Below are 10,095 nucleotides of genomic sequence, written 5' to 3'. Positions count from 1 at the left end.
TAAAAAGATAAACATGATTCTAGGCACATTCCGTGCCTCATCTCCATGGCCCAGTTCCTGTTATCCATAAGTAGTTTTAAAATAGTCCACGTTTTTCAGTCCTGCAAAATCAACAGCACTGGAAAGTTGGCAGGTATATTTGTTTAAACAAAGCTCCCAAGTTTTCTGCTGGCAGGTGTTTCCAGAGTTCTTGGAGCACAATTCTTTGGATAGGATATTTGCCAATATACATAGCAACAGGAAAAAAAAGTGCTTTCCTTTACCACAGTGGAGACACTGAAATGCCTTAGATGCAAAGCTGGATATTCAGTTCAGAGGCTTTTTTTGGCTGCAGGTCAAGAATAAATAATAATGAGATCCAGCATCTTTCTGCTCAGAACTCTGATGGGCTTCAGAGTGGAATGAGATCACTTATCAAATTGGCAACAGGTCCTCTCTGGCCATCTCCATATAGTTTGACCCAATGAGTTTTGTTCTCCCTTCTTTGTCAATTCCCCTGTCTCCTGAATGTCTCATTCTCAAACTAATTTTGCTTGAAATTATGGCTGGAGATGGTATATTTGAAACTTAATATGATGAATACAGAACAGGTAAGACATTATTCTTCCCCCATTCATTCCTAGTCATTGATTTTAGTTACGGTTTTAACTCCAGCTTTCCCAAACTGAAACCTGGGACTGCTTTAAAAGCACATGACTAATTTCATAATCTATTCCTTTGCAGTTGGATTGGTTCATAGTTGTTTCCCTCAGATTCATTCTCTGAGCCATTCAATTAAGATCAACTTTGGTGCTGGAACCCCACAAGAGAGAAATAATACCTTGTCTCTTACCCTGAACTGCAAAAAACTAAATAGAAGATTAAAAATAATAAGAAAAGCAAGACTAAAGTCTGAGGAGGGGAAACGTAAGCAAAGTAGGGAAAGCTCTTGGGGAGAAGTTTTTAAAACTTAGAGGAAGTCAAAATGTTTCTGGCTTAGAAGTTACTTAATGGTCATTAAATTGTAACTCAGTGAAAATTAAAAGTTTTAAGTTCCGCGTACAAAAATGTAGAATACCAGGCAATACTAAAAGTTATTGTAAGTCTTTGTTTTTAGTTACGTGCTAATGGAAAATGCGTATTGAATTTAAGTTCTTTTGTTTTTGTATTAACTGGCCTCATCTTGGGGTTCAATTAATGCCTCTGTATTATAACTTTCCTTCATTTCCCTCATAGTGTCTTGTCTTTAGTATTTTGGAAACTTCCTTATAAGTTTCCAAGCAAAGACACTCTTATAGATGTTCTGGGTTCAGGATGGGCCATTTCAGTAGAGTCTAGATGGAGCTGAGGACCTTCTCTCAGAAAATTCATCTGTTTTGGGAAAAAAAAAAAAAAAAAAAAGCCCAGGTGCAGTGGCTCACGCCTGTAATCCCAGCATTTTGGAAGGCTGAGGTGGGCAGATCACTTGAGGTCAGGAGTTCAAGACCAGCCTGGCCAACATGGTGAAACCCCATCTCTACTAAAAATACAAAAATTAGCTAAAAATTTGTATTTACAAAAAATACTAAAAATACAAAAATTAGTAGTCCCAGCTACTTGAAAGACTAAGGAGGGAGAATCGTTTGAACCCGGAAGGTGGAGGTTGCAGTGAGCCGAGATCACTCCACTGCAATCCAGCCTGGGCAATACAGCAAGACTCTGTCAGAAAAAGAAAAAAAAAAAACAAGCCATTCAATTGTCAGAGAGAAAACTAATTTTTTTCTTCAGTTTAACTGTAGAACTGTGGCTACAAAAAGAAATCACATTGGTCAGATTCTGACTTTTTTACTTTAGGAAGACATCTGAGGAAATAACAGTGATTAATAATATAAAATTTGATCAGACAGACCTGAGTTTAAATTCCTGCTTTTCACCTACTTGTAGGGTGTTTTAAAAAATAAGGTTGTCAGTTCAATAATGGTGTTGCCTCTCCTAGCTGTGATAATTAGATTCATTTATTAAAATCTCTGGGCTTTGGTTCCTCAGTGATAAAATAGACAAGATGAGTAGATACGATTGGAAGAATTAAATGAAGTAGTATAGTCAAGAGCAGAGCCCATAAAGGCAATTTGATTAGAATAGCCACAAATATTTGTCTGCAACTTTAAGATCACCATACTTTTTAACTTTTATGTGTTTTCTTTCACAAGTAATAAATATCTATTGTAGGGAAATTAGAAAATATAGAGAAGCAAAAATAATGAGAATTATTTAATCACTTGTAGAATCTCTTGCCAGAAATAATTATTGAGAATTCGATTAAATCCTATCAGACTTAATCATAAAAAATCAAAATGACATCAGATTGTCCCTGAAATGTTTAATTTTCACCTTTTAGAGTATCTGTCTGATCTCTTTTATGAAAGTGAGTGAAGAAAGTCATAAGAAATTGATTTCTAGAAGGTAAACCAGGAGAAAGAATCCTGAGAAGATTTGGGAGGAAACGAACTTATTGTTTGTTTGTTTTCACAAAGGAAGAAATGTTGTGAATTCCAGGCAGAATATTGTTTTCCGCCAGATCCTTTCTGGAAAAGGCAATAGTGCTAAGGCAGGGTTTCTCTCAGAAATATAGCAAACACTGAAGGATTTCTATTGGGTAGGTCTCAGTAAAAATGAGGAATCAATATTGTTTTTATTGTTAGTTCCCAGTGACTGAATTGGAAAGGACTGAGAAAGCAATAACTTTATTTTTCAAAAGTTGCCTCCCTTTTCCCTTCATTAGGATAATTTGTAAAAGCTTTTTGGCTCTTTCTGTGGTCTCTATTACCAAAAGGTCTGAACAATTATTTTTGAAAATTTACCCCTAAAATCTATTTGATAGTAATGTTTTAATGTAATATCTAACATATTGCTTCATCATATTTGGAATATTAACAGCATAGCTAAAATTTTTTGAGTGTTCTGTTTATGCATAAGTTCTCCAAACTCCATTTTAAAGATAACAAAACTGAAGAGCTTAGAGGTATTAAGTAAATTGCCCAAGATCACATAGGGAGTGTCAAACTGGAGCTTAAGCACATGCAGATCCACCACAGTCCAAAAAGCATCCCCTATTGACCACGGCACATTATGCCTTATTGTGTATGTACACACTCAAGCCTATACACACTCCATACCACTCATCCAAACACAATCAGAGAAACTGCTAATAAAGGAAGATGTGCATAATTATAGAAATGTCTAAATGTAAGAATATGCTTTGCATGGGATTTATTTGGAATAGAACACCATGGCCCTAGACTTGTAATTCCATCAGGAACATCGCTAGTATCTGCATGGCACAGTTAGCAATTTTAATACATTGATAAAATCCATTGATGGTCCAGGGCTTTCACATGTAAGTGAATATTATAATTACATAACCCAGAAAAAGAAAAAAATGAGTTCTAAAGAAGCTCTGCGATGATTCTTATAGAACTTGTAGTATTGATGTATTGAAGGAGATGATCATGACAAAAACCTCCAGCAATCTGAGCAAGAGCACAGTACCTAGCTGTAGCAGCGGGTGGGATGAGTTTCAAGTTAAAAGAAGACACCGAATTGTTTGCAAATCTTTCCTCTTTTCTGTATTTCATAGACTCTTCTATCCCTGAAAAATAATGTAATGAATATCAAAAAGGAATTTCTAGAACCATGTAAAGTTTATTTCCTCTTGCCCTATGTCCTGTGTCAGCTGAACTTCTAATAGCTTGGAGTGTGAGGAGAAGCTTTATTAATAAATGGAGATGAAGGCAAGGAGGGAGAACTCATGTTTATTAAGCAACTACTAAAGGTCAGGCACTCACATATGTGCTATGTGCTTATGCTTTACATATTTAATCCCTTCCAACAGTACTGTAGATAGTATTATTCTCATCATCCAGTTAGAGAAGCTAAGGCTTAATAAGCTAAATAATTTTACTAATTTGACTAATCTATTGAGTATCAGAGTTAGGATACCAGCCCAAATCCAAAACCTTTCTACTGCACTGAGAAAATAAGAAATAGGTTCTGAACTTCTCTTCCTCAATTTCACAGCCATAGTGAGATTTACTTTTAACTCTGTTCAATTTGCTAATATTTGAGGTGTCATATTCTTTGGGTAAGGATGATCATTTATAATTTCAAATTCCAGTTAAACCCCCAAAACTTATTCCAGACTATACATCAGAGTAAAAAGAGTTTTATGCAGTAACAGTTAAACTATGTTTCTCTCTGCTTTTGTAAGACATAGAGCCCTCTTTACATTCCTTCCATGGAGTTTGGCATGCGTCTAAGTTGTGATAAGCATGCTGCAAATTATCTTCTTACGACACTGGATGTCTGTCATTTTCCTCCTCTTTCACTCTACCTCACTGCAATGGTGTTTTTGGCTCTTTGTAACACCAAGAGAGGCTGCTAACATATCTGTAGTGCCCAGTACATAGGCCTTCATTGCTATTGCTCCTGAAACTGCCAACATCATCTCCCAAGACTCCAGTGCTATCTTCTGTCTCTGCCCAAGTTGCCAATGCTAATGCTGCTGACTTATTGAGGTCCCAAAGCCCAGTGAAGCAATTAGTAGGAAAAAAAAAAAAAGGAAAACAAACTTTGTTTGCTTATTCATATTCTATGTCCATTGGGCCTGGGCCAGAGACCATCAGAGTGACAGGCCTGAGGTCAGAGTCCCAGCTCTGTTCAACACCAGCCCACTGTTCTTGAACCAAGTTATAGCTGTTTGTCTTCACTTACCATGTGATCTTTCTCAAGAGGCTGCTCATTCTTTCTTGTAAAGACTGGCTACAGCTATATAAAAACCTAAGAATAATCTCAGATTTGGTTCCACCTGGACTCTTTACTATATACATATATATGTATGTGGAAATGAAGTCAAGGGAATGTACAGGTTTGTTCAGTTTTAACAAGCTTATTACTGGCAGAGATACAATAAGTATTTGGGTATTCTAACTCCTAATTCAGAAAGGTATTATTTCCATCATTCATATATTCATTCAACAAATATGTGTTGAAGGCTGGTTTTGTGCCAGCCACTGTAAGAAGTAATGTATACGACACATGCTAGCCCTTTAGCACTCATAATCTACTGGTGTGATAAGTCCATTGTAGGGTTAAACTCAAGATACAATGGGAGTTAATAGGAGAGATATCTAACCTAGGAAAATCTTCCGAGATGACACAATCTTTAAGCTGAGCCTGCAGGACAAGAAGTTAATGAGGCTGAGGAAGAAAGCTGGTTTGTGGTCAGTGGAAAGTGGGGCTTGGGGATGGTAGGCATTTCTGATTCAGTTAGTCAAGAAGGCAGCTGAGCTCCAAGCTTTCTTGCCAGTAAGTTTATATTTTCCCTGGTCAGGCACCTGAGTTCCTCTAAATTACTTCAGAAGTTAAATAACCATCCATTTTCTTTTTCTTGATAATAATATGGAAGTTTAAAAACAGCAATTTCATTGCCTAGAAGTTTCTTTGTGAATTTATTAGAATGAGGGAAAGAGGACAGGAGTTTAGTTCATGAGAAGGGTAGGGCCAGAAGCAAGATTCTGACTTTAAATACGCTAGGCTAAACCAATGTAAAATAACCCCTCAGGAGTGTATCAAGGTTTCATGGAGCCTGAAATTTATATGGTGTTGCAGGGCTCTCTTTGAAAAAAATAATGTAGCTGGACACAGTGGCTCACGCCCATAATCCCAGCACTTTCGGAGGCCGAGGCAGGCGGACCACTTGAGGTCAGGAGTTCAAGACCAGCCTGGCCAATGTGGAGAAACCCCGTTTCTACTAAAAATACAAAAATTAGTTGGGCGTGGTGGCAGATGCCTGTAGTCCCAGCTACTCAAGAGGCTGAGGCAGGAGAATCGTATGAAGCCAGTAGGCAGAGGTTGCAGTGAGCCGAGATTGTACCACTGCACTCCAGCCTGGGTGACAGAACGAGACCCTGAAAAAAAAAAAAAAAAGAAAGAAAGGAAGAGAATACAAAAAGAAACCTTACTTTTGTAAATTTTTCAAATATATGACTATGAGAACACATTGTGATTTTGGAGAGATCTTATCAAAGTGAAGAGTCTTGATGCTTAAGCCTCATTAGCATCATGGCAAACAGCCCTCTAAGTCACTGTTTCAGAGAGAGTGCCATCAACACTGATAAAATCCCTCAAACCAAAGGCTGAAAGTGCTTGCACTCATACATGAGTCTCTGTGGTAATTTGGAGAAGAAAAAGGGAGAAGAGGAAAGCAGTTAAGATTTGTTTTTTGTGGGGGGGCGGCTGTGTGTGTGTTTACTTATAACTGTAGTCTACTAAGGGAGATTTTTTTCATGGTTATTTATAATAGACTCTGTGTTCTAGGAAGATTTCAACACCTTTTGATGTTCACATAAACCTGAAGTGAATATAGCCAAAGAGGACGTGGCCTTTCAGCACCTCCAGCTAAAAAATGCTGCAGAGGAACTTCCTGTATTAAGGTAAATGAACAAATAAATCTTCCTGCAGAGACACAAGTTTTCTGAACTGATTTTATCTGCAACACAGTTATTCAAGTATGGACTGGGAACAGGAATGGGAGGGAGGTGGCAGCAAGAGGGAAGATCATAAAAGTGTACTATTGAACTGGCTCTCCTGAAATAAAGAAAAAGCCTTGATATGTATGTCAATTTCTGTGGTGTCCATACTCTCACTATGGCTCACTTCAATCTCCTGATTTGATACCACTAACAAGGTGTTGTGAAGACATGTGCAAATTCAATTCTTGTAGGTCAGTGAGATCCACTCCAGAAGACAAATCCCTGGATGTAAACTTTCTGTGTTCTGATTGACGCTTCCTTGTGGAGGTACCAGAACAGACCTTTGGTTTAAAATGCATCTCAAATGTGAAATCAGGTTCTTTTCTTTGCTTGAAACACTTGCAATAATATGCAGAGACTGGATTTCAGGTCCCACATGCTCTTGAGTTAATTTTGCTGGATTAAAGGGTGTGCAGGCCCTTGTGAGTTAGGGCTGGCTAGGGTTTTGTGAATTCCAGGTGAGATGCTGGCATCTTCCTCATCAAGTTCTGTATTAACACCTGCCACCTTCAGAAGACTGGTAGAGGCTCAAGGTTAGGGAAAAGCACAGAAATTACAAAAACTGTGACACCTTTTATCAAGGGCTACTTAAAAATGGAGTCTATTTTTGAAAGAATGTGGGTAAAGAAATGTTTTCAACAAAAGTTTGGTGGGTATGTATCATCTATTTATATATTAACAGCATATGTAACTTGTAGCATAAATATTTTAAATAAATTGATATACACAATCCTTCCCTCTCCCCCCACTCGCTCCCTCTTTCCCTCCTTCCCTCCTTTCCCTCCTTCCTTTCTTCCTTTCTTCCTTCCTTCCTGTTGGGTAGTTATAAGGTTCTAGGCATGTAACTTAATGTAAACTTATCTAGTAAAGCAATTAATAAGACAAAAGTTGTACAATGAAGGAGCTCATAGGAAGAAGGAGACAGTTGCGTAAACACCTACCTGAAGAATGTTTCAGGAGTTGAGATAAGAGACTAAGCTGGGTAGCAAGCAAAAGCATGAAAGCAGGACTGTTAATTCTGGCTGTGTGAAGGGCCAAGGTAGAGATCAAGGCTGAATTTGTAAAGTCATAACAGAGTAATTTAAAAGGTGAGAAGCCTGATAATCAAGGGTGTGGGACATGTAGGCAGTGTGAGAAGCAGTGGGTGGAAGCTCACCGACTGGTCAAGGCAGTGCAAGAAGTTTAACCCGTCTGGAAATAGGGGGACAAGAACTGGAAAGTGCAGTCTGTGCATGAAGATTCCAGGAGAAGCCTGATGATGGAAAACCTTAAAATCACATCGAGGTTTATTTTATAGTGCTACTATTGAGGAACCATTTCTGCATTTTTAATGATGTGAACATTTTAATAATATGAACATTTTAATGATATGAACATTTCCAGGGTTGTTGCTCTGTGTTGTTTTTAAGGATCAGTACAAAGTAGCTGCATGAAGAATGGATGGGAGAATAAGAAGCTATGGCAATAACGACAGTTAGAATATATCAGTGGGCATGGAGGAGGCTGTTGACCTGAGGGGAGTACCAATAAAGTGGACTATGCAGAGGAAAGAACTTGGGGATTTTATAAAGTTAGAATTGTCAGGACTTTGTCATCATTTCTTTTTGTTTCTTTTTTTTTTTTTTTTTTTTTTTGTATTTTCAGTAGAGACGGGGTTTCACCGTGTTCTCCAGGATGGTCTCGATCTCCTGACCTCGTGATCTGCCCGCCTCGGCCTCCCAAAGTGCTGGGCGTGAGCTACCGCGCCTGGCCTTTGTCATCATTTCAGATAGGGTGAAGGAATGGTTTAAGTTGCCTCCAAGGTATCTTGTTGGGGGTGAGGGGTACAGAGGGGTCTTACTGAATGGTGATGAAAAAGGGGATACAAGCAAAAGATCAACATTGGAGAAAAGATAACTAAACCCTGGGAAGCTTAAGGAACAAAATGTAACAAAACAACAGGGATTGTTTTATAAAATACTTTGAGATATCCAGGATTAAAAGTATGATAAAAAATAACATCGTGTATTTTTGCAGTAACTTTTAATTTACAAAAACACTTACATACATTATCTCACTTGACTCTTTGACCCTTATATGTACTATGGTAAGAAAGGCAGGGCAGGCACCAGAAATCCAGGGTTACAAAATGTAGTGATTGGAACTCAGAGGGATTGCGAGGCATGCTCAAAATCCCACAAGTGCGCAGAAAAAGGACAAAGAGAAATATGTTCACTCAGTGATTAGAACTCGGAGGGATTGCGAGGCATTCTCAAAATCCCACAACTGCATAGAAATAGGACAAAGAGAAATATGTTTGCTCAGTCCTGGGTGCAATACTCATAACAATACTGGGAGGACAGACTGAACCCCTTTAGAGCTTGATTTTCCTTCCCTCTGGGAATATTTCTGCCTTTGGCACTGGGTACGACACCTTCAGTATCTGGCTTTGTCGAGTAGTTTCTTCATGAGATCCCCAGTCATATCAGTGGAGACCTGTGGGTCTTATATGTGTTGCCTAAAATTATGTCCAAACTTTTGAGGCCTTGACGTTCCTGGAGCTTGAATGACCCATCACCTTGGAGGGTTCTGAAGTTCTGATCATCTTACTGGTCATCCTAAAACCTGAAACTGAAGAGGGTGAGGCAAAAATATACTGTCATCTTTTCCTTTCTGTGAAAAACAGAAAGAAAAACACAGTAAACCTGCCGTTTCCCTCAGGTCAAGTGACAGACACTGACCCTTAAATTTTCCATTCAGAGAGCTCCAAAGTAAACACAGAATCACGTAAGCCTGAAGAAAAGAAGCCAAATTAGGGACATCACACTTCCTCTCGCCTAGAGAAGAACAGCTTTTCCGATTACTCTGAGTAGGACATTGGAAGGGAAAACAATGATGAATTAAAATTATAAATTAAAAATCAATTATAAATTAAAGAATTTGGAATGTAATATGCTTTGCAGGTACTCAGATGATGGCATGCAATTGAAAAATCTGTTTAAGTGTTAGCTTAGCCTTTGTAAACTCTACCAAACAATCTACATCTTCCTACCATTTGCTCATTTGTTATAACTGAAAGAAATGTCTCCTCAAATATTAAAGCTGATGGAGAAAAATGTATCATGCTTCTTCTATCATCTCAGACATGAGAATTACTCTCAGACTTATTTGCAGTTAAGTTTACCCTTAGAAGTAGCTGTTGCCATTTGCTATCTCTTCAATTTTGAACTAAAGTTAAAAGTGATGGAGTTCAGTAAAATTATCAACAGGATTAGACATGGCTCATCCCCATTCTTCCTTATTAAAATGCATTTCCCCCTGCCCCCAGTGACCAGGACACCATGCTCTGCTGTGATTCTTCCTATCTCCTTCTCAGAATTCTTCATTGGGTCCTTCTCTTTGTGATATCAGTCTCAAATCTCAGAACTCAGTCTTTATCTCCTTTCTGTCTTACTCATACCCCCAACAATTTTATCCAATCCATTCTTTAACTATCCTCTCTAGCCTGACTGCTCCCAAAATTATAGCACTAGTCCTAATCTTTGCTGTAAAATCTATACTGGTACAA

The 10,095-nt window shown here is 38.2% G+C and overlaps 1 long non-coding RNA gene across 1 annotated transcript; it reads left to right on the top strand.

The window, feature by feature from the left end:
* Positions 1–500: 500 nt before the first annotated feature.
* Positions 501–8,546, top strand: LOC115834721. The gene is made up of 3 exons (XR_004029595.1): positions 501–590; positions 6,338–6,449; positions 8,193–8,546. It is a non-coding gene; the product is annotated as an uncharacterized LOC115834721 (long non-coding RNA).
* Positions 8,547–10,095: the final 1,549 nt, after the last annotated feature.

Source organism: Nomascus leucogenys, chromosome 4, assembly GCF_006542625.1.
Source record: "Nomascus leucogenys isolate Asia chromosome 4, Asia_NLE_v1, whole genome shotgun sequence".
NCBI classification, from domain to species: domain Eukaryota; kingdom Metazoa; phylum Chordata; class Mammalia; order Primates; family Hylobatidae; genus Nomascus; species Nomascus leucogenys.
The sequence above is the reverse complement of the archived record's forward strand: the minus strand, read 5'-3'. Positions and strand labels throughout refer to the sequence as shown.